We start from the raw sequence: 26572 nt of genomic DNA, 5'->3' as shown, positions 1-26572 counted from the left end.
CAGCTGTTGTCCACCAGTGACGTCACGGTTGCGTTCAAGCATTTCCGTAGCGAGCTCAGGTTTTTCCGTCAATTTAATCAAATTGTCAGTTTTAAAGCAAATTAAGCATGCTATTTTCATTTTAATTCATACATATATATATCAGTAACTAAAATAAGATTAATTTATATTTATAATAATATTTATTTCTGTATTACTATTTTTTTCATTTCTATATAATTTTTTTCCTATATTTATAATTTTAAATTTTTAATTAATTTTTTTTTAAATATATATTTGTTGTTTATTATTTTTTCCAACTTTATGTATTATTTATTCATTTATTGCTATAATTATTTACTTTTTGCGTTAATTTATTTCCCGATTTATTTTTTTCAGTATTTCCTTGCTCTTATATGAATAAGGTGGCTGTCCATCAATGATGTCACAGTCTATACATTCTTATTGTTTGATCGATGCCCAGTGCCATAGATAAACTGTACATGTCTTGCTCCATCAGCAGTATAGTAATGGCAGCCTTGATATACTCATAGTACACCTTGATGGAACACCGAGACTGACCATATGCGAGAGAGACAGCTGGCTCCCCGTGGTTTTACTGCTCCTAGAAACTGAGCTGTGGGAGATAAATCTCTCTCTATGCAGTCCCTCTGCTCCAGGGATGTAGCTGTGGGAGACACTGCTCTCCCTATGGTAGATGGGCAGCAGGAGACACAGCTCCCTCAGCGCAGCACCTCTGCTCCAAAAGACGGAGCAGCAGAGTCAGTTCGCCCGGCAGCTGGGAATGTGCAAAAAGTGCTGCCGAAGACACGTTTGCTTCCTTTCACGTTAATTTTTTTTCTGCACTCCTGAACTGAGATCACATAAATGATTGAGACATTCAGCTTTATTCAAACAGTAAACACATGTCTATGAATGTATGACACGGGACCGAAGGTGAGACCCCTGAAATGGCATGGCATCACACTTAACAAGCGGTTACATACATTGCTCCATTTCACTGAGGCGAGCAGCTGCCTCTCTGAGCAGAACCAACATTAACCTTCGCCCTGACATTTGTGCTCTGGGGCACTTCTTTTAGAATCAACTGGTGGACTTGAATGTTCTGGACTTGATTGCTAAGGCTGAGTGTGAAAAACAGGAGGAGGAAATACAGAAATTAATAAATGGAAAAAAAAGCATAAATAAATGAATAAGTAAATCAAACAAAGTTAAAAATATTAATACAAAATAAATACATTGATAAATACGTATTTGGGAATTAATAAAAATAATACAGAGATAAATATGACAAATAAATGCACAAAATTAAGAAAAGTATGCATAAATATACAAATTATAAATGATATATAAATATAATTTATTATTATTTTTCAATTTCCTCTTTTCTTTTTTCTTTAATTCCTCTTTTATTTGTTTATTTATTTATGTTTATTTATTTTTCATTTTTCATTTATTTTTCACAAACCACCTTACTTCAGCTTTAAATGAAATATCTGTGTAGTTTTCTATTCAGTAGCAAATATAGCTAACAAAAGTAAACTAATTAAACATGAATTAATATTCAGTTAATACAAAACTTCAAACTTTCGTCATCACATGTGGCAACAAAATTCTGTCAAGTTATCTGGTATAAAACAACATGGGTACTTGACCAGTGCAGGAATTCAGCCATTTAAACTTTGTCATGGTGGCAGATGCCACAGATCAAAGGAAATATGTATAAGCCAATTTAATGGCTTTATTTTAGGTGGAAATAATGACAGAAATCAGTGAGGTTATTAATTTTGTGTGATCTTTTTTCCCTACAGATTGAGTTCTGTTTTATTTCTCAGTAATTCAATGGAACTGCTGTGTCTTACTGTCTCAGGTAAAAGGGGTAGAACTTTGGTGTAATGGGTGTGAATGAGAAAACAGATGAGAAACATCTGATCCCAGAACATTCCACCCCATTCTGTTTGTGAAAACAGTGGGGTAATCTGCATTCATCTCGTGTCCTCTGCCTCCCGACACACTGATTTACTCAATTTACATTTAGTACATCAACTGCTGCATACAACATACTGCTGCTTTTATTATATTCACACACACACACACACACACACACACAATCCACCTTTGCAGCTGCTTGTTGCTGTTGAAAACATACATTGGGTTTGTAAAAGATGGGCCAAAACTTAAAAAATACCAAAGAGTATCATCCCCCACAGACCTTTTCAGCAAAATTTTCATTCAGACTCTTCCCCATCCTTAGTGTTCCTCTTTTGCATTCTGCTTCTAAACTAACTCTCTCTCTCTCTCTCTCTCTCTCTCTCTCTCTCTCTCTCTCACTCACTTTTTGTGGTTCTTGCTCTGTCTCTCCGGTAATATGCCTTCTTCACTGTGGGGCTGCTTCAGAGAAGGAAGAAAAAAAAATTGACAACAGTATCGATTAACAATGTTACACAGAACCCAGGCAGCGGCAACCAGTCCCCACAGGCTGAGCTCAGTGATCTCTTCAAGCCTGACCTTTGGTGCCTCAACAATGCTCTGAATTCATTGGTGTCGGTTAGCAAGGTCTGCTTCATTTAAAAGCTATGCAAACATCCATACACACATACACTCATATATGCTTGACGCCTACAATCAAATCCAGATCCAGATCCCAAACAAGCCTTGCCTGCGAACCGCTGCAGGCAGTAGGCTAGACTAGCTAACACTATTATAGATTATACTATGTATATAGGATTCTAGACATATATATGTATTACCTACAAAATTCCAACTTCCAACAAAGGGCAAGACAGCATGTAAAATGCAAATGAAAACAGAAAGACTCAGTATGGGAATCACTTTAAACTTAACTCATATGTAAATTAGTTCCACACATTCCCAAAAGAAGACTTTTAAAATTAGAATGTTAAACATATTTGAAAAGTCATAGAAATTATGATTGGATATGAAAATAGCATTCAAAAATATGGTGTTGTAGCTCTGTGTAGTTGTCAGTGCAACAAGGAAAATAAATAGTCACTCGTATTGTTTTATCAAAACAGTCTTTTTTTCGTGTATCCAGGGTTTATTTGCAAAAATAGGAAGAATAGTATCACATTTTTTTATTTAAACAACTCAGAGACTTCTATCAGTGCCTTCAATGGAGCTAACTCTTAAACCAAACTCATAAATAGGAGTAAAACAGTTTGCAACAGAGCTACGGTTTTAAGACCTAACCGGCCGTTCTTCCTCTCTCCTTTCTCCCACATTTGCTCCCCTACTGCACATCTGGATGCCCCTCCCCTCACTGGAGTGTAAGATCCTGGGACGACCTAAAGGGAGCCCCAAAGCCGAGAATAAAAAAACAAAACAATTTTAGCACAATTTTAAACACAATTTTAGCAATATATATATTATTCAGTATACAAATATTCACATGAGCTCATCATTCACCATTAACTCGTCTACATTAAACAGTTTTTCTCTTTCCGCTGGAGTTGCCACCAGAAACCCCCACCTTCCAAGCTAGGAGACAACCCAGGTAAGTACATTCACATTCAATCAAATTACCTCATTTCATGTGCATGCATTTACCCCAAGCTAGCTTGTATATGTAAATAAAACAACTCTATACAACGCTATATGTTTGCACTATTTTGCTTTACAATAATATTTCAAACAAAGAAATGACTTGACTTTAGCCTACCCAAGCTTTAGCTTTAGTTAGCGTTAGTTCCATTTTGGCAGTTTAGATTGGAATAGTTTAATTCTGCTAGCAAACACAAAACACTTTTCAATACTAGGCCCATTGGATTAAAGATGACATTCATGATTGTAATAAAGGCTCTCTCTCTCTCTCTCTCTCTCTCTCTCTTTGTGTGTATGTTCAAGGAAGAGAAAAGACATCTGTTTTTTTTTTTGTCAACAGAAAGAACTCCAAACATTCAAAAGCATGAACCAAAACGAGGCTCATGACAGCTCCATATGTGGGTAATATATTTTTTTTCTCTTGATGTTTCATATCAAGGTAAAAATATCTCCAAAGTTTAGAGACGGCTAACTGCACTGAAAGTGCTACAAAACTAAACAATTCGAGTTACAAACAGATTTCTGTGGTAATTCAAACAGTGAATAAAAACTTACAGACAAATTCAACTTAAGCCATGTTCCTACAATAGTTTTTTTTCTTCTCAAACATACAGTTCCACCTTAAAAGACACAGGGCTTTCTAATGTAAACAAGCAAGATAAAACTGGGTTTCCCCACAGTCATAGAGACCCCCTTTATGTAGCACAGTTGTAATACATTCATAAGCCATATTCACATTTCTTTAGGACCTACGTAAAGTACATATTTAAGGCATGAACGGATACCAGGGTTGTTAAGTTAGCACCAAACTAACTGAGCAATATTTTAGCAGATACAACTTTATTTTTGCAATTTTTCCCTTTACAATATTTCAAGCAAACATACAAACTCACATAATACAATAACTTTGCCAAACCTGAGCTTTATTAGCTCCTGTCTGTAACTGTGATAAGAGTCTTGCACATGTGCTTTACCAAAAAACCTCTGTTTTTGGTCAGTTAGTCAGTTAGTAAACAAAACAAACATACAAACAAAAAACTATTCTAGGCTCGTCTGCCATCAAACGTTTCAATAGAATCTGGAAAAATCTTTGTGTGTAAGGGACCCCAACTGATTGCCTCTCTCCTTAGCTACAATGTCAGAAATTAATCTTAACATCAAATTTCTTGGACCACCTTGTTGTTATTAATCTGCAGGAACTACTGTGGCTCAGTAGCAAGCTAGCCAACAAGTACATATTAGTAGACAACTGAAGACCACTCTGCCCCCAACTGTGACCAGTTTAACCTGAAAGAGAGGCATGCTGACAGAGCTTTTGAACTCCTTTGTAACTTTTGGACCTTGTCACCTTATTGTAAAAGTTCAAATAGAATGTGATTGGCTTAATCAGCCAATCAGCTCCCTGCTCTACCTCCACATAAGGAATTCATGCCAACCACTAGGGCTGGCGGTTTATTTGCATCACTTCAAATTAATTTGATAAAGAAAAAAAATACTCAGGAGAATGATGTGTGCCAGACCCCTACCTAAGGTCCCACCCGGCAGCAGTGAATAGTTCTCCACCAATCAGTGAGAACTAATGTTTCAACACCCCCACCGCCCCAACACAATCATTCTGATTTTCCAGAAAGTTAACCAGTTTTTCTGTTTCCTACATTCTACCTCTTTACTTTATCCAAAGCAAGTTGCAAAACTTGCAGTACAATGTATCGTTTTTCTTTTAACCAAAGCAGCCTACCTTTGGTGATGCTGGTGCTAGCACATCAGAGGCCCCAGCTAATGCTCCTGTACCCTACACAAGCATTTCTCCAAAGCAATTCCCTCTCTCAGCTGCCTCAGCCCCACCTCATGCAGTTAGTGACTTGAGTGGTGACAGATCACAATGTTAGCTAGCTACCCAAAGCATGCATTCGAGTCTACATTTCGAACATTCAATCCTGCCTGGCATCGCACACAACCATGGCTGGAGTACTCTATTCTGCGAGATGCATGTTTCTGTTTCCCCTGTTGGAAATATGCCATGGCCAATGATGTTGTTTTTACCTTGGCATGGTTTTAACAACTGTAAAGTGGGACCCGAGTGTGATAGAGGGTTACAGAACATAATCATGTACAGGCTGCAGCCACCTGGTCTCAGCACAAATGCAGAGAGGTAACAGGGGAAACTATTGACTGTATGCTGGTAGGTAAAGCACAGAAAAAAACATTACATCAAGAGCATTGGTGATATAGTTAAGTTTCAGTGTGTGTATGAGTTAGGGTTTTGTGGAACAACAGAAATCTTAAAACATGACCACGATGACACAGATACTGATGACATTGCTGCTGGTCTATTTTTGAAATTGTTTGAATATACCTTAGAGAAAAGTAAAAAGCTAGCTGATATTGCTAAGGGTATACCTAAAAATGTGAAGTTACTCCTAAGGATATTCAAAACGAAATAACTGAAACTTGCAAACATGGTTCTTGGAGAGGTCAGGAAAAGGCATGCACATGCTGACCCTGCAGGGGTTTGCATGAAATGTGATAGAACTAGGGGCAAGTCTAATGTTGAGAATATGTCAATAATGATTCGGTTTGTATACAACTCTATGCTAGAGGAGCATCTAATTGGGATGATGTCCATTGTGATAACCACTAATGCCGGGCGGTATACTGGTTTGCACCAAAAAACATTTTTTATTTTTGTTATGATATGAATTTTTCATATACCGGCCACGCAGGTATAAAAAGCCTAACCATGTCCGGAAGTCAGCACGGTGGTAAATTGTTATTTAATATTGTTATTTAATGAAGATTTTTGGGACTTCTTCAGTGCAATACAACCACTGACAAGCAGCCCTGGATACTTTATATTCAAATACCTCTTATTTGTTTAAATATGCTGTAAATTAATGAAACAAAACAAACAAAGGAAACTGGTGAGAGATTGATAAAATTAACAGAGTGTAGCTGGTTTATATAAGTTGTGAAAATTATCCTGTAGTTTTGAAGTTGTCTGAAAAATGTGTTAAATAAAGGTTCTACTTTTTTCCTGCAACTTTCATGCCATATGATTCCTTCACTAATTTAGCCATATGATTCCTTCACTAATTTAGTGCCACCCTCTGAACACTGATTATGACTGTGGGGCCATGCAAACCTGTATTAAATATAATACTAATGTGGAAATTTTTTATTTATTTATTTTTTTTTGTACAATGTACATTTCTCATGACAGTGGAGTAGGACACCCTTAACCACTCTACTGCAGAAATTCTTCTTGCGATCAATGCGGTTAACACATCATGCATGGAAAAAAAAAACAGTCGAATACCATGAAGCCGATATAATACTAAAAAATGTCGTGATATAGAATTTTGGTCATACAGCACTAATAATCACCAGTTATTAACAACACTTAGTGGTTGTGCATGCCATTCAGGGTGTGCCAAGGGCCAAAAAGTTTTTTGACCTCTCTCGATCCCCATATAACTTTTTCCATCATCATTATGTGTCAGAAAACTATGATGCATTGTCTCAGGAAACTTGTCTCAAAAGACAAGACTGAAATTCGCTGGAAAAGACATTATGATGCGACAAAGTTCATTGTTAGGAATGAAGTCCATCTTCTATCCTGTCAAAGATCTCAGAGGATGATGATGCTACAGTTGACTTCAATTCAAATGAGAGGCATCATTTCTTTGAGGCAAATTTCCAGCGGATAAGATTCCAGCTCAACATTCTTTACAGGGCCATTTCAGAAACTGAAAAATATAGACCTAATGACAGCCATATCCAGTCTTGTAACCAAATCTAGTGCATTTCTAGATCCTGCCTTGTTGTGCTCTCTGCATGTGCTTGCTGGCACTGGAGCAGATAATGGGAGTATGAAGAATGAAATTCTTGTTGCAAAACCAATGTTTGTCAAGAAAAGTCCTAACAAAACAGAGTGGTCCACTGTGTGTAAACTCCTGCAGGAATATAAGGAAGCTTTTCCTGTGTTGCATAAATTGTATGTAAAAGCCATGGTAATTAGTGTGTCTTCAGTATCATGTGAGAGTTCCTTCTCCACACTGTCATGAGGTCTAACTCCATATCAGAGCAACATGTTAAATCAAAGAAAGGGGAATTTAGTGATCTTGGCCCATGAGAAATCAATAACAAATGCATTTTGAATTTGTTAGAATCTTTGCCAAGAGAGACAGATAGATAGATCAATATTAGTCTAGATTAGAGAGATAGTCTATATTGCATTTATATTATACTATATTTATTATTTACATATTTAGACATGTTCATATTAAATATTTATTCAGTACAAACTACCCACCTATTATTTTTACCAGTCCACCCTAATATAGTAGGCTAAAACCGGCCCTGCCAACCACAAACAGATGTCAAAAAGTCAGTCAGCTTCCAGCACTGCAACAGTTAACTTCAGCATGGATTTGACTGTGGGATAGCGCTTTTCATAAACTCATGGGATTCATAGTTTAATCCTGGAGTAACCATGAGGAATGCCAACCCAGTTATAGAGGGATTTCAGTGTGTACACTCTGAACACTTGTTTTGGACTTTATTACATCTGAGCAAAGAACTGAAGCCCAAGTTGCTCTAGAAATACTGAACAGTGCTTCTGGTTTAATGATGATGATGACCACACAGGCATTACTAATCGCATAACACCATGTAGATGCACTCCACAGGAGTGGTCACCTGTTAAAACCTGAGCAAATGAAAGATCTGCCAGCGTAAATGCCAGGCTTAGGCTGCTTAAAAAACAAAGCTGTGTACCTCCAATCGCCTTCAATAACATAAAATGAAACTGTTTACTTACTTTTATTTAGGCGTATGTGTGAATGTTATTTAGCTTGTGAACCACTGTGTGCAGAATGACACAGCTATATTAACTTAAATGCCACAACTGAAGCAGCCATCATTTCTCATGATTGACTTGCATGGTCTTGAAGATCGACATGTCGATTGCAGTCGACTGGTTGGCGGCCACTTCTCTGCAGCAGGGTTTGGAGAAACACCCGCTGGCAGAAAATTGAATTACAGCCTTCAGATGCAGGAGCTTGACCCTTATGGGTAGAAGCAAGTTGGCGATAGGCCGTTACAATGATGAAGCCACTGGCACTTTGTGTTTCTAGTGTCAAATGTCCGTTTCATCTCATATTTCTACTTGGTTAACATCTTTACATATTAAAGTTCTGTGATTGAACAGAAATACATAATATTTCTTATAATTCTAAAGTTTTCAGTGTCAGCAAATATATTTTATTACTGCATTTGACTTTCTCATGTGCTGTTATGCTTTCTAGTTAAAAATAGTATGATATAAAAAAAGGCTCAAAACCTCTGCTCTGCAGCAAACATGCTACATTAATATTAACTGATATAACATATATGTAGGTAAAGAAGTTTGTGTTTTTAACAACCAGCTTTTTAAAGAATATATTATGTTTATGTGTGGAACCAACTGTGAGTAGAACATAATGTGGCAGAGTAAGGGTTCATTTCTCTTGTCATTTAGTTGATACTTAATTGGCATGATACGCCTATAAAAAGGGCTCGGTGAACACCACAGTGTATCTGCTCTGAAGTGCCACCCCTTCCGTGTTGCTGTTCTGCTTGGCACTAGGTGAAGGTTTGGAGTAAACATTAGTACTCATACTAGGCGATTTTACTTATTCATCTTTAATTTAGAGAGTTAGATGCTACTTGAACATCCCTGTGCATGCATGTTTGGCTACAGATTCCAGGTAATATGGTATCTAAGTGAATTATCTAAGTGATTTATTGTGCCCAAGTGAAGTTGCAGTTATGTTATAATCTAACTCCTACATTGACAAATCACTGTAATCTTAAGTAAAATGTTATTGCTTTTTTAATATTGCCAGTGCTTTTTTGTTGCACTCTTCCCCTCTTTGTATTGTCAATGTTTACTTAGTGTTTATTTAATAAATTGGTGTCTTCATTGGAAATCTTAGTCTTAATGTCTTGTTGGTACTGATGAATCTGTGTCTCAATTATTATAATTCTCTGGGTGCAATTCCCAGCGTGGCGTAATTGGCTGCAGTGCTTAATGTTGCACATCATTATAAATTATCATTCATTTATTTTCTGTAACCGCTTCAGGGTCACAGTGAATCCAGAGACTACCTGGAATCATTGGGCAAAAGGCAGGGATATACCCTGGAGGAAGTGCCAGTCCTTCACAGGGCAACACACACACATTCACACACGGAGCGGGAATTGAACCCACAACCTCCAGGTCCCTGGAGCTGTGTGACTGCAACACTACCTGCTGCACCACCCCATAATAAATTAAATTAATGATTAATATAAAGTTTAAACCACTTCTCTATTTTATATAGCCTACACCCCACCCCCAGAAACTGTGTCCCATATTCTGGCCGAAATCTGGTCACCCTCTAGCAGCAGCAAGACTTGTCTTCAATCATCCGAAGTTCACTCCACTGCTGCACTCTCTTCACTGACTTACTGTAGCTGTCAGATTTAAAACGTTGATGCTTGCCTACAAAGTCAAGAATACACCAGCCCCTCCCTACATTATGTCAAGAGCAGTGACGGATGCTAGTCTTTCAAGGAGGGGAAGCTCAATTTTGGCCTACATCATAAAATGTGTCGGTTTATTTATACGTAAATTCTACCCTCCGTTCCTTTTTAAGAAAATGATCTGTGACCCAGACTGTTGTCGTACCAACAAGGTGTCTTTTCCAGGGACTTGACTAGTGTCCTCTCAATGGCCAGCAGAGATAGGCTGCTTAAACGGCCTTGGCCCATGTGAAGTGTGTCCGCCTGTGCTCCCACCAAGCTTTACTCAATCTCAATAAAATGAATAAATCAAAAGGGACGCTCTAGAAAATTTGCATATGATTAAAGCATGCCCAATGACAGGAGTTGGTAAGAAGTGTTGGTAAGAAGATTTGGGCAGTGGAAAAGCAAAAGAGCCATGCTAAGTCAAGAAGAGTCGTGAAGGTTCTATGCAGTAGAATCTTAGCTAGCTGCATTCCCCCTAACTCGGGTTGTCCCCCTATTTCCAGACACTGTCGTATATGGTGCATTTCACCAATATGGTCACACAACTTTTATTTACACAGAATGGCAATAAGAAAAAAAATTGGAAAGATGAGGACATGAGGAGGTTTCTGCAGGTATGGCAGTATGTCATGCAGCCAGACTATTTAACGTCCCACGTAACACCTTGGGGTGCTTTGGGCCTGCATGACAGCCATGAGTAACCCCAAAGAAGATGTGCCACCACTTAGGGAAAAAGTGGTGGAACTGTTTCAGGAGGAGGCACCCAGCAGAACTCAGCATGAGGACCCCAGATATCATCAACTGTGGGAGGGAAGCATGTGCCAGGCAGAGGACGACGGGTCAGTACTTTAACGTGATGACATCCACTCTGGAAACTTATGGTCTCAAGGACAATCCAGCACAGATTTATAATTGTGAAGAGACGGGTTTCCAGATGGATGGAACCAGGTTTAAAGTACTGTCCCCTAGTGGGGTCAAACACATCTACAAACAGGCCCCCGGCACCCGAGACCACATTTCTGTACTGGCCTGCTTCAATGCAGCTGCGGAGGACATTCCACCTTTTATTATTTTTGCTCAACATTTTCCCGGCAGCCTGTATACTCAAGGAGGACCTCCCCAATCCTCTCTATGGCAAATCTCTGGCAGGGTATATAGATGGGGACTTGTTTCAGCAGTGGTTTGAGCACTTCCTCAGACACACCCAGAAGGAGCCCTCTCCTAATGATCTTCGATGGCCACAAATCACACCTTGCGTCAGAGGTCACAGAAGCTGCTAAGCGGGAAGATTTTGTGCCTCTGTGCCATCCACCACATTGTTTCCATGTATTACTGCTGCTGGACATGGGATTCTTTGGCCCTTTGAAGGCAGCAATTCCCAAGGTGGCTGGCAACCTCTGCGATTTAAAAAATCCTCTATTGTTAATATTTAGGCGTAGTTTGCCAAAGTTTTCCACCACTCATACCAGCAGCAGACCAAGGCATTGTAGTGGAGGGATTCCGAAGGTGTTGCATCTTTCCTCTGAATTCACATGCTGTGGATACAAGCTGCCTCATGCCCTCCACCGGTCCCAGGAGCAGCACCGTCAGCCTCCTCCCACCAATAATATCATCTACCCAACCACCCACACTGTGAACATCAGCCCGTCTGGATCATCCCCTGGTCGCAGCAGAATTAATCCAGCCTGACCTTGCAGAAGTCCTGAACCAGGTCGACTATAATCATCACTGGAGAGGAATATGAGAGACTCCGGAGAACCCATGGGCACAAACCCACGGTAGATAACCAGTTAATAGATGAGTTCTTAAAATCATTTAAAAGGCACTGTAGAGGGTTAGACCGTGTTACTTTTGTATCAGATCTTTGTGACAGGTGTGGAGATGCTAATGCCCCATGGGATGTCACTCAACTTTATATACATGCGAAGACAGACAAGCAAATACTTTTGGCAGTATAGTGTAGGTATCCCACAGTAAGGGCAAGCTAGAATTATACAGCACATTGCTGATTGAGACACTCGTACTATTTTATGTCATTTATTTATAGGGTGAAGTCTGATTAAATATGATATTAAATATTATCATATTTTTATTCTTCAGCCTTTTGATGGTTCCACCATCACTCCAATAAATGAAACATAAGCAAGGGAAATTGACTTAAATCTAATCTAAATATTCCATTTGGAAATTGTTGTAAGAATGTAATTAAAAAGTGTTTTTTAATTATATTCCGGAAAATTGGAAGTTAGGTGGCCAACGTTAGGGGCCGCCAATAATCTTAGTAGTATTGGTATCTACTTAAACAAAAACGGCTTTATATAAAATCATATTTTCAGTTACATTATGAGGAGGATCAAACTTGCGGTCTTGTGGACATTAACAAGTTTTTTACATTACCAGTGAGTGGTTTTAATGTTATGGTTATCTGTTTATAACATACTATATAAATAAACACTCTCTTTGTTTCTTACTCGATTACACACACATAATGTTACACGCAGTATTCATCATCTGTGCCTTCCTCTTCCACCAATTGATCTCCAACTCATTTTACCTCGCAGCTCTGGCCGTGTATGATTTACAGATCTGGAGATCATCTGCCAAATTAATATCAAACATTCATTCATTATCTGTAACCGCTTATCCAGTTCAGGGTCACGGTGGGTCCAGAGCCTACCTGGAATCATTGGGCGCAAGGCAGGAATACACCCTGGAAGGGGCGCCAGTCCTTTACAGGGCAATACACACACACACTCACACTTTTGAGTCACCAATCCACCTACCAACATGTGTTTTCTGGACTGTGGGAGGAAACTGAATCACCCAGAGGAAACCCACGCAGTCACGGGAAGAACACACCAAACTCCTCACAGTTACCCAGAGCGGGAATGGAACCCACAACCTCCAGGTCCCTGGAGCTGTGTGACTGTGACACTACCTGCTGTACCACAGTGCCGCCCTGAATGGCAAACAATAAATAGCAATAGCAAACCATGAAATGTTTAGAAACATGTTAATAGTGTAGATAAGAACTGGATCTTTTGGCAAAATTTTAGTTGCAACCCCAATCAAAATTCAACATACTGCTTAAAATGTCTATAAATTCAAGTCGCATTTCAGTGTTATGTCGTCATCATATTCACAATCAAAATCTGGCATACATTGAAAATTGGATGCATTTAGGTTATGTGACCTAATGACCAGAATCCAAACAAAAAAAGATGTCACATCACCGTTGTGTCCCCACGGTATGGGATCCCATCCGGTATGTGTTCCTGCCTTTGGCCCAGTTATTTTGGGGGGCTCTAGGCTCACCAGGTTAATCCAGTTGTTTCCTAACAAAGGTTCTGTTCAGCCCTTCAAAAGTTCAAACCAAAGATGTGCACTTGGGTCAAGGACATGTGATTCCACAATGTGTTTCCATTTGTCTTTCAGGTTTTAGCTGACATTTTCTTTTCTCTTCAGTAAGGGCTATAAGGGGCAAAAAAGGGCAATGGTTCTTACCATTTACTTTTCTCACAAGTAAATGGTGAGAACCATAAATATAGAGATGTAAACCTGCTAGAGTCTGCAAAGATCCAGTGAAAATGAAAATAACCTTAAACTCACATACCACATCCTGAAAAAAACAAACAAATAAATTGGATATGTTTGTTTGACATAAATGCCACTTGACTTTGATTATCTGATAATTCAAATTCTGCAAGCTTCAATTTCTTGTTAACTATATTAGCCTCATGCTTCCATTGAAAAGAATTATGTGTAATTCAGGCACCTAAAATATTTTTCAGACTCACTATAATATTTTATGTACTATAACTTTAAATTATAACCATTAGGGTTTGAAAACTACACTGACTCTGATGTTATATTCTTTAGTGTGAGAAAAGTAATGCAATATGAATAGTATGAATATGATTTTTCTGAACAAGCTGACTACTCTTGAATAAGAATCTGAATGCTTCATATTCGCAACTAAATATAATAAGCTTGTACAAAAATGTATGGCAAACAAGATAAAATATATTTTAAGATGTGTTAATGTCAGATTAAATAAAAGCCAATTACTGTTGATGAAAAGTCATCAGTGGTGACCAGAACCTGCCTGATCTAGTGTGGTTTTACATTACACAACTGCATAATGAAATCCTTGGAAATCTCTATTGTGTCAGTTTATCCGGCCTACCTCAGCTGTCAAGCTAAATAATAAAAAATACAGAGTTTCTGTATTGATTAAACACAAAAGCAACTACTGAAACTATATCTGAGGTAAAAGGGGAATAAACATTTTCAGTGTCAGATACTGGACTAGCTGTTCCAGTCTATTTATGTCACGTTACATTGCACAAAAGTGCTACAGTTTATATTTCAGTTGTTTTAATAATTAAAAATTTAAATATCTAAATAATTAAAGACCACAACTCCCAGAACACAAGGTAGAATATTTATTTAATTATTTATTTACAGGTTGTGAGTCACAATGGACAGCAACAAGCCAAATGTGGCAGGTCAATCAGCGCTAAACACAAAAGTCATTGCCAGCATTCATAACAGGTCTGCTGGAGGACTGTTTTGTTAAGAGACCCTCTCGCACCAAATAACACTTTTAAGTGTGCTCCTCTAGCACTCAGAATCGTCCGGTAAACACTCCTGTGTTAAACATTCTGCAGCATCTGCATCTGCCTTGTTTGAGGCAAAGTTGCGTTATGTTTAATATGCACATTATATGCAAATAAGCTCGAGTGCTTGTGAGAATTCACAACAACTTGTGGAAGAAGGGAACAGACGGGTTGTCGTCATAGCAACAATTCCTGAATACCCTGAATACTGTGGACTTGTCTTTGCGCAGGTGAGACTCTGAATCTGTTGGTGAGTACATTGCACTGTCCTTTGTGACTCTAAACTCAGCTCTACAATTAGCGGTAACAGATAGATATGTGTATGTACTTTATTACTGTACTTAAATTGTTTTTTAATTACTTGTAATCGAAAAATTTCTCATTTTTTCAGATGAAAAGAAAAAATATAAGGTATTATTCTAAGTCTACAGTATATCAATTTAAATAATCTGAAATGATCAATTATCATCCTTCTGACCAAGTTTTGACATACATGACCCACTCTGAGGGCCTAGATCTAATTGTTATGGCTTGCCAGTAGTATAAACCAGTTTTCTTTTTCTCTCTCCGTTTTCTCTTGTTCCTAACCTCTTTGCTGTCATTCATTCTCCCTCCTCCTCTCTTGCTCTCTATCTCATTCACACTCAGTGTTGAAAAGCTTTGTTCTCTGTACATTTCCTGCCAAGCCTCCAAAAGGGCCATCAGCATCACTAACCCCAGCTTTCATGTTACTTATATCACTGCAGACACACACACACACACAAAACATACTACACACACACACTAACACATAACACACTACTACCTCACCAGACATTTACTACATACACACTGAGAAAAATTATTAAATACATGATGAGTTCATGATTTAGTTACATGCACACATTGTGGACACATGTCCTGTTATGTGTACATTGTTCGTATGATCTCTATAGAAAGCATTAAATTAAAACATGCTCTGAGGTAGCTGCACATGTTCCTAAAGTTGAGGGCCTAGCATCAGCCTGTCGTGAAGTAAAACTATATCCATTGTAGAGCAACATAAACTACACACGCCAAATACACACTGAATTTACACTCCCTAGTCCAGGTTTACCCTCCATATACCTTCCACACAACATAATCAATACATACTCTGTTTATTAAAAAAGGGTTTTCACTGTACCTTTAGGGAAAAAACAGCCTGTGATTATATTACAAAGCAACTTAATAAATCTAAGTGAAACTATCATCATAAAAAGTTTATTGTAAATTTTGTAGTTAGCTCTTCAGTGCCTAAGGTCAGAGACATAATTATAGATCATCTGGACTTATTGCCTTCCCTGCTAATTTTGTGAAAATATGCACATGGGCCAAGGAAACACACACACAAGAACAAATAAAATTATGTGACTATCTGCCCATTCTGAAATTAAGTGTATTAACTGGGAGCTTGTTCCTCTTTGCTGAGGTAACATCCTCTGCAAATCTGAGGTTTTGGGAACACTTTAGATATTGGAACAATGCTGTGAAGATTGGATTGTAGACAGCCATGAGAACTTTTGTGAGGTCAGGTACCCTTGTTGGATGATTACTTTAGGCACTCCAACTCATTGTTCAAGCGTGTGAACACACACAGTCCTTTTACCACATTCGCCTAGGGAGCAGCTAAGTAAAAAACATGGATCATGTGGTGCAGCATACAAATAAACACTACTCATTTTCTGATGAGAAAATCTAAAAACGAGGGAAACAATGAAAAACGCCAGGAAAAAGAGGGAAAATTTGCACATAAATAAGTGAATGGAAAAAAGCCAGAGGTGAATGCTCTTTGTTTGCATCGGGTGAGATAATTGTTGAGGGGGAGTTTTAATGGGCAGCTGGAGAAGGCTGGGCCCAGTTTCTCATTTCCTCACTGGGAGGAAATTGTGGAAATGATGCAAAAGGTGAAGCGACATCTGAGAAGATGAGATTTTCATGACAGATCGTTTTCACTATACATATTAATTAAGGTATACCATGCGATTACAAGAAATGAGTCCAGGGAGAACAAGGCTCATAAATTTATTCAAAGCACTGCTTTTACACAGGAAATCATATTAAGAGGAAAATTTGAATCTTGTTTGTCTCTGTCTATTAAAAATAACAGCACATGTAAGCACCCCAGCTTCATACGGCATCATAATTCACCTCTCCAGGATTCCATCTACAAACATGTTACTGTCAAAGCAGCTGCTATAGGAATGGACAAGATCTATTCCACACTTACATCACTGGGCTGGATTTATTCTCAGGTAGAATCAGAGGAATTCATCTGTCCCAAATAGGGAGTTCACGTACTTTAAGGTGAACATATTGAGGACAGAGATTTAATTGTGCACCCCCAGACACCATTTTCATATATTTCATATATCAGATATTGTGAAATGAAATGCTCAGGAGCAGCTACACATGAGCTTAATATCAAAAGTTGGCTGTAAAGTGGTAGCTTTAGAATCTGCCTCAGTGGCAGCAGAGCATTATAACATTGTGCAGCTTCCTCTGAGGCAGCAAGTTATTATTTTGTTATTAGTTTGAATAATCGTCCATTCAAACAAAACACAATACTTCGATTTTTGCAGCACTTCCAAAAAATTCTGAAACAAAACTTAGTCTACAATAACAAAAAAGAAAGGCTTTGCTGCTGTCACGCCCTGGCCCTGTCCTGTCTGTTTTTCTCACCATGTGCTTATTTAGCACATGGCTCTGTTATTGTTTTGTTTCTGTCTCCGCCTTAGTCCCGCCTCTGTCCAATTGTCCCCAGGTGTTCCTTCTCTGTGCTGTGTATATATAGTCCCTTTGTTTCGGTGCTCCGTTGTCAGTTCTTGTGTGTGTGTATAGATGTGTGTCTCTGTGTCTCCCATTTCTACCCCGGTTCATGGCTGTCTCCTGTCTCTTCTTGGTTAATCTTGTTTAGTTTAGTCTTCTCTTTATTCTATCTGTCTTGCCCGTGTTTGTTTTGTTTTGCTTCTGTTTTGTAAATAAAATCCTTGCATCCTTGTCTGTCCTGCTCAGCCGTGACAGCTGCCTGAATGATTTTGAGTAGTGCTTACACATGGGACATTATGTAAAATTGGTTGTGATCTCATTTATAAATATAAAATACCTGTAATCCTTGGTAGGAGGCTTTCTTTAGGAGAAGGTGGCGAATGCAGATGCTTCTCTCATCTTAGTTTGGAGGATCCACTGATGGAGAGATGAGTGGTCACTCAGAAACATAATCATGTAAATAGGTAAACATTTACCTATAGATGTAAATGTGTATCTTGCAGCTGTGTGTTTGACGCTGTACAAATGATGTATGACATAGTTTATAACATTCACTCCTTGTGTAGCAAATGGTATGGTTTGGGTGGGCCTTAAAGTATTAGCGTTCTGGTTCTATCAGCAGTAGTGGACAAAGTACACAAACTATGTACTTGAGTTAAAGTACAGATACTCAAGGTAAAATATTACTCCAGTAAAAGTCCTCGTTGTAGATCTCCACTTGAGAAAAAATACACAAGTATTTACCTTGGAATGTATTTAAGTATCGAAAGTAAAAGTACCATGACGTATTATGGCTTTAATGTCATATTATAATTTTTGTAACAAAACTCATGTTTAACACATTGTAAGTGAAAAGACTCTAGTGTCACTCTTGGTCCCCAGTCTTTTAACAGAAAACCATTAGTCTGACACTGAGCACAGCAAAAATGGCCAAGGATTAAATACAATGAATGATATTATACCAGCTATCACTGATAGTGCTGCCACTCCAAACCAACAGAAGTCACTGTCTTCTGAGAATTAAGCCCAATTTATGCTTCTGTGTTGAATCTATACAGAAGGCAGCACGGCCTGATGCACACCTCTCCAGAATTGTAACTTGTTGTGTCTACGCATGGTTCAAGTAGCTCAAGTCAAGAAGTGCAGAAATATTAACTCCTCCACACTACAATCTCTAATTAGTGCACTTTAAAGATTCATAAAACTAATACCTCTGCACCACTACATTGTGTACTACATAGGGTTGAAGAAGATGTTTAAAATTCAGCCCTAATTATTTGGCGGTGTAATTGCAAAGCGACACAGGCATCAACAAACTAGCATACACTTTCACAGTGCTATAGGACACTTGTGCAGGCTACAGCATAGGCTCGGCATTGAGTTAACACAAAAGCATAAATTAGCTTTTTGTGTGTTCTCTGCACATTTAGGAACACTAGGTAAGATTGTTTTTTGTTTTTTTTTGCTCCTGGGGCTCCCCCTAGTGCAATTAACTTTACAGCACTGTACTGAAATTGGTCGGGAGGGAAGGGAAGGGAAGAGGTGATTTTCCACCCTCCTACAAGTTACATAGTGCAGTTTCTGCAGTGCTGAGCCGAGAGTAGAAACCCTATTCTCCATATTACTGGTCAGTGAAGCATCAAAATGATATTGAAGCTGTAATTTTAAGATAGAAAATATTACATAGTGTTCCTTTAAACTCTCTGTTTTGTATATATAGTTGCTGAGTATTGTTTTAGCTGTTTCTGCAATTCTCAGGCTGTTTCTTAAACAGACTATGTTTTTGTTTTTTTGTTTGTTTTTTTTTACTTTTTGCCTGATACTCGTTTTTTGCCTGATACTCTGTAATGATTGTTGGGTTTTGGGATATTTCTTCTGGTTTTGACCTCAATTTACGTACTGTGTTTAATAAATCTCCAACTGATTCTCACCTACGGTGAGTGATTTGAGACATCTACATATCCGTAAATGGTTTATGTGAATGAATATTAGTTATTGATGACTCAAATACAGCCAAATACTAAATGGTAGGAATCAATTTGTTAATTCATAACAGATTTAAAAATTGAAAGTGATTACTTAAAGTCTCTGATTCACACAACAGTTTGTGTGCCTTTAAAAAAGTCTACCTTTAGTCTTATTGGTTTTAGGTGAAGAAACAATTTAATTTGTTTTAGTGTGGTGAGTGTGTTAATTTGTCTCTCAGCAACGGTGCCTCTGTGCGGAGCAGGGAGATTTGTTCAGACACATTAAGGTTTTATTCACACATAAACCAAAAGGAATGGCAACTTTTCTTAATGTAGTGAAGTAAAAGATATTTGACTTTGAAATGTAGTGGTGTTAAAGTAAAAAGTCACCCAAAATGGAAATAATTCAGTAAAGTACAGATACACAAAAAAAGGACTTAAGTATAGTCACGAATTACATTTACTTCATTACTGTCCACCATTGTCTATCAGTGAGTAATGAGTAACACCTGAGCCAAGTGTATATTTATACACCTAAGCCTGTGTATTTGTGTCAGTGTATTAGGCTCTATGCAGAGTGTCAGCCTAATGGCTGATTCTCATTTCTGAGGGATTGGACTGTGGACAACCCCTTGTAAATAGTGTATATATTCAAGTCATTTTCTTCCAGTGTGTTCTTCAGTGATTTCTTTTGTCTGTCTTTCTATGTTGCACTAATAAACTTCACCCTTTGTGCACCTTATGTCCAACAAGTCATTCATCAGTGTCAATGACTGTCAATCCACCCACTTAGACCTTGACTGTAAGCCCCCTTGTAAACCTGAAATCTTCCTTTTGAGACTAGAATCATATGTGACGTGGTGTTGCATCCTTAAGAGTTATGGAGCACAATCTAATACTTTTGAGATGAGTTGGAATGAAAACCTGGTCATCCAACATCTTTCTCAACTGAATGCCATCAAATCCTCACAGCAGTGATCCAACATCTAGTCTGAAGCCTTGCCAGGAAGGAGTTTGCTTAAAAACTCCCAATTAATACCTTTCAATGGAGAATGTTCTGAAAATAATCTACTATATACAATGACACAACAGTAGTTTTGTGTTCAGAAATTGATCATTGATGAATAGAGTGTTGGGGTTGATAAAATGCAGCTTTATATAAGCTGGCGGTGGAATATAAATGTTTCTAATAAGGTGGCTACTACTTGGATATACAACTGGGGAGAACAGGTATTCCTAACAACGTTCACAGCAATTGTGTTTATAGAGCATCTGTACTAGGGGACATTTCTCATGTTTCCCCAGAGAATGATTAGGGGCCCAGTGACCTCTCACTGACCTTGGTCACTCTGTTACTGTGTCAGCTGACTGGACTTTTCTCGCTGCTCTTGTAATGAAATTGCATTTCTCGAAAATATTATTTTGTATAAGTTATGATTCAGCAATTATGTTCATATTAGAAATTAGAAATAAGTATGACATCAGTAGGCATAGAAATAATATATAACACCAAGTGTCATTGAGTCCTGCTTTATATTTTTACAATAACACTGTCAATGCAATGTTATAAAATATACTGCATTTATTGGCCTAAGCTGAGTAACAATAGAGTTTTTTTGGCATTTATTATTAATTCTTAAAATTCTTAAATATGATTATAGTTCTCAATTATATTTTAATACTTTAATTAATACCATTTATGTCATTGTTTTCAGTCATTTACTTTCTTGTGTAAAAATATGTTCTGTGCAAAAATAATCAGAAGCCATGGACAGTTCAAATTTATTGTAACCCTCATAATTTTCATTACATTATCTACAATCAACTGGCTTGACAATAGTTCCTTAATGTGTTTAAAACGAACCTACAAAGGTTCCTTCCATTATGACATTGTTTAAGAGCAAAACCACAGCTGTTATTAAACAGCTGGAAAGCCATTTTTAAGGGTGCAACTTTAGCCTCCACCCCAGACTAAGTTAATATTAAGACATGGATCTAAACCTGAACCTAACACAAAACCTATAGGGAATTAAGTTATATACCTTAATTTGAGGAAAAATAATTAAGTGAAATAATTCATGAGTAATCTATAAAAAAAAATAAGTCCCAATGCCATGGGCCTCCCATATGCTCCATCTCTTGGATGATGCTAGCCAGTGCACACATCTGTTAGCTACTGTGACACGGGCAGTTAAAGTTCTCCAAGCATTTTAAGATCCAGGAGAAGACGTGGCGAAGCTGCAAATGCAAACCCCCAGCTAAGTGGGAGACCTAGCAAGTGGGTTGAACTGGAAATCTTATGCTAAAAATTGGGAGAAAATTGGACCAAAAATACTTTAACAAAACAAATGACTACTCTTCTCCTTTATGTGTATTTAGAAAATGGTACATATATCATGCCAGAAAGACAATTGGACAGTTAAATGGACAGTTACAGAATATGCTTGGAAAGTGTGACCTTTTATCAAATGACTCCATTTTCCTGAGTTCAATCAAAACAATAAAAATGTCTGTAATTTTGCCATAAAATATTTTCTAATAAACTGTAAATAATCATGGGAACTGATCTACTTGACAAGAAGCTTCTACTCTGACAAGAGCTTCTAGGCTATTGTATCTAAAAAAAAATAATAGATATATAGGGCCTAATTATTAGCATGTTAATTGCATGCCTTATTCTTAAAACACATGCCTCAAAAAGTTTAACTCAAATTTATGTGGTTTCTGACACTATATGATGCTGTTCCCTATAAGAACGCATGGTCAGAAAAACTATTATAATTGTAGATTTTGTAATTGAGTTAATTGCAAATATCAATTTCATCTACAGGGATTTTATGTTCTTTTATATACACAGTTCTATAATGAAAATTCACCTCTCCTTCTGGAGAAGAGAATGTAAAGTCCCTTTAGAGAACATAACAGGATTTAAACCCACTGTTGTAATCCCTAAGCACAAATGCTTTGTGGGGCCCCACCCCGGAAATGAACAATAATCCAGTATCTGTCAGTGCGATTCTCTTTATTTCCAAAATAATTTTTGAATATTAATGTTTTGAAAACAGTTGCAAATAAGTAAGTGTAGTAGCAAAGTCACGCAGCTCCAGGGACTTGGAGGTTGTGGGTTCTAGTCCTGCTCCGGGTGACTATCTATGAAGAATTTGATCTTCGTGTTCGCGTGGGTGTTCCCTGGTTTCCTTCCATGGTCCCAAAACACACACTGGTAGGTGGATTGGTGACTCAAAAGTGTATGTGTGAGTGTGTGTGTTGCCCTGTGAAGGACTGGCGCACTCTCCAGGGTGTGTTGTTGCCTTGCACCCAAAGATTTCTGGTAGGCTCTGGACCAACCATACCCTGAACTGGATAAGTGGTTAAAGACAATAAATAAATGAAAACACTAAACTAATTTTGCATTAACAATGGCACCAAACATAAAAATATATAAATAAAATAACGTAAAAGAATAAATAAATATCACCACCATTTAAAAAAAAAAAAAGATTTGTGCAATGACTCAATTTCTCAATAAATAACAGAAGAACTGAACATTGTAAAAACAATACAAAGTATTCAAGTGTTAGGTCTAACCTAGTATTTAAGAAAGTGCAAATTTCATCAGTAAATAACCATACATAAGTACAAATAATTAGATTTTTTTGATAACTTGATAAACGCCTGTCTAATTTGTCATGTCACATCATATTCAGTTGCATGGTTTCTTCTAAGTGTACATTACCAATAGGCATTTTCCATTCATCAACTCAATACTTTGTGAAAGTATCACCTGTAGCATTGTTTTTTCATTACACACTTGTGGGTTCATAGTACATAACATATGCCAAATAAATGTTCTGAAACGCAGTATGTTAATTAAGTAAACTTGGCTAATACTTGGCTGAAGACTTCTGATTTTTAAAAGAAATAGCAAGCCCCAAGTTAAGCTTGGTCAGAAATAGCATAGCTAGCTAGCAATCTGAGGAAGAATTGCTAGTCTTATGCACCGATAACTAACTGAAGCCTAGTAACCATGAATGCATTCAATAATCCATATCCATATCCAGAATGTAAAATAACTAGCTAGCCAGCCAAGAGCATGGGTGTGAGTTTGATATTGAGGGTGGGACACAATTTGTTGAGTCAAAGCCCACCCCATACCCAGAATATTAGCTAGCTAAAAGCTGATTCTTATGCAGCAGTAAAATACTGCTCCTAAAACATAATATGACTGCCATGAGGAATTTCAACTTTAAGCCCATTTAAAATTAAGGCATAAAAAATCACTTATTAATCACATCACATTCCAGCATGTGCAACTGAATGCTATAAGTCTATAAGCAATACATTTAGTGAGTTGGAAGTCAGAGATATGGTCCCTGCCACTGAGGTCACAGAACTTTATAGCCACTTGAAAACAATTCAGAAAAAGACACAAAAGGCTCATAAGAAACTAAGCATACTGCATTATTTCTGTTTATTGATCTGAGTTTATTCCATTACATTCATGTGTCAATTTTAAAACCTCATCTCACACCTTCTTCTCCTGCCTCTTCTAATTCTGCACCAGGGTTCTTCTGATAAAATATCTGATATTTCAGACAAAGCATTACTGGACTAACTTTTCCATCACTAATCCATTTTGGACCTCACCTCACTCCCTTTCTCTGTCATTCCTTCAACTGCCACTCCTCTGTCTGCGCCAGCATTCTCCCAAGACAATACATGATTTTTAAAATAATGTAAAACTAGTCTAGGTTTGTGACTGATTATGATGTGATGTTGTCCTTATGTGTAAAATGTGTTGTCTACTTACACAAACAGTCCTTTTTTTTAAAGAAGCTCTGTAAAGTTGTGTCCTGTAATTTGTTTTTTTCTTTTTTTTTTTTTTTGTTATTATGTTAAAATCAGATTACAAAAAAAAAGAAATTATGTAAATACTGACAGTTCAAGCTTAACCAAGTTAGATTTTCTCACAACCTGAACACAGAAATTAACGTTCACTAACTCTCAGATCCTCCTGTGTTTCCCTAACAAGACGTTATACACAAGCTGCTTTCATAACTGTAATTAGCCATCATTGTTATCTGTTGTGTTCTCGTTACTGACCTCAAGCCCAGAGCTGGTAAAATCTAGCTTTATAAACCAGACTCTGATGGTGAATCGGAGGCCAGTGAAGCTGATGATTGGAGCAGCTTCATATTTGAACAGGAGTCTTAACGAAGATTCAAAGTAGACCCACCTTGTCTGACACGCTGCCAAACAGAAAAGCAATGCAAATTTTTTGGTGCCCCCCTCCCCGGCACATTGCACAGTGCATGATTCACATGGGCAGGGCGTCGGCCCTGCCTTTAGTGACCAATAATGTACCTCTACCTGAACAAAATTCAGGCTACAGGACGAAGGCTAATACTGTCTCTTGTTATGCAAAGTACACTATTGGTGCAAACGCATGTAGACACCATTTATGAAAAAGGTGCACCTACTGTGGACACAGGTCTCCATGGAAAAGGAATTAAATGGGACGCGCTGAAGCCTAACGAAGCCTAAGATCACAATTCTCAATTGCAAGTATGGGTAAGAGTGGTATAAATCCCCTCAGCATTGTGCTTTAGAACAGAGGAGCTGTCTTCTCTGGAGTGATGGAGTGCCATCTAATATGTTTGAAACATTACAGACTGCCAAACCTAATTACATATTATCAGTATATGATCTAACTAGTGGAAACATTGCAGCAAACTATCAAATCCTCACAAAAATATTATATCTGTTATAAATGGAGAACAAACTCTTGATTAATACTTTCAAAACAGACATCAAACATGTCTTAGCTAATCAATTACATTTGAGTACATATTTGATTATTTGCCAGTGTGATTTTAAATGGCACCAGAGGACTGGGTTTCAAGCACTGCAGGGTATAAGGTCCAAAGACTGATCAAAGGTTAGTGCAAGTGAAAGTCTTCAAAAAAGTGAAGTGAAATACTGATTTTCAGACTTTTCACTAAATATTTCCAATATAGTGCTGTCCAAAATGCCCAAAGGAGGTTTCCAAAACATTGGATATTTTCCTGAAAGTCAGGGTCAGTGTCAAGCCCAGTCTCTCCAGTGTCCATTTAGCCATGTTTGTGCTTGAGCAAATTTGGCACATGTGACATTTTCTACAAAATTTCTTGTTGTCACTAAAAAATGTGGCGTCACAGTACGCCAGTCTCTATAGTCCAACCTAGCTGTGGCTGGAAACTGGTGGCCTACATTTATTATTGGAAATGTTTCTATACATACAGCTTTAATACTGCTGTCAGAGGCAATCCGTCATTAATTTAAATTAGTATAAGTTATTAATTTTTCATGAGACATTCCTGAGGAGATTAGATAAAAGATGATTCGCTTACAGAAGAAATGAAGCATCTAATGAAATGAAGAGGAAAAAAATAATAAGCACATTTTGAAAAATGAGACTCGTAATAAGCATGCCTGAAGACTACCAAACCCCAGCAGCACTTAAATAAAAATTTATATCTTTGAAAGAAAAAAATGCACAGCTGTTTTATGTCATTCATTCTGCTGTGAGAACAACACAGACTATGGGTCTGAAATGAGGTGAAGCTGGAGGAGCCCTTAATAAGAAAAGAAAACAAACACAAAAGAATAAAATTTGTAAATTAAACAAAGCTGATGCCGATATCCTCAAAACAATGGACTGATCCCCCACAGAGGTCAGACATCAACATCACTGGGTCATGAGAAGCAGAGAATGCAACTAAATTCTGTGACTAAACTTAGGAGGTGAGTTGTAGATTTCTGTGAAAAACTGAAAGCAAGTCTCTGGAAAAAAAACAAAACGAAAGCTGTTAAGGGCAAAATGTGAACACAGTAAATACTTAAAAATATTATATTTACTTGCTGATGCATCTGTCATTTAGGGTTAAATATGTTTTTTCCTGATACTGATGATAGTGAAAAACTAATAACTTAATGGCAGGATAATTACATAAGAAACATGTGACTGACATCTACACAATACTGTGTATGTTTGGCCAATAGACCTGACACATCTAAACTGAATGCATGTTGTATAATATTAAAGGATAT

The sequence above is a fragment of the Hoplias malabaricus genome, chromosome Y, assembly GCF_029633855.1.
Source record: "Hoplias malabaricus isolate fHopMal1 chromosome Y, fHopMal1.hap1, whole genome shotgun sequence".
NCBI lineage: Eukaryota > Metazoa > Chordata > Actinopteri > Characiformes > Erythrinidae > Hoplias > Hoplias malabaricus.
Note: the sequence above shows the minus strand (reverse complement) of the source record.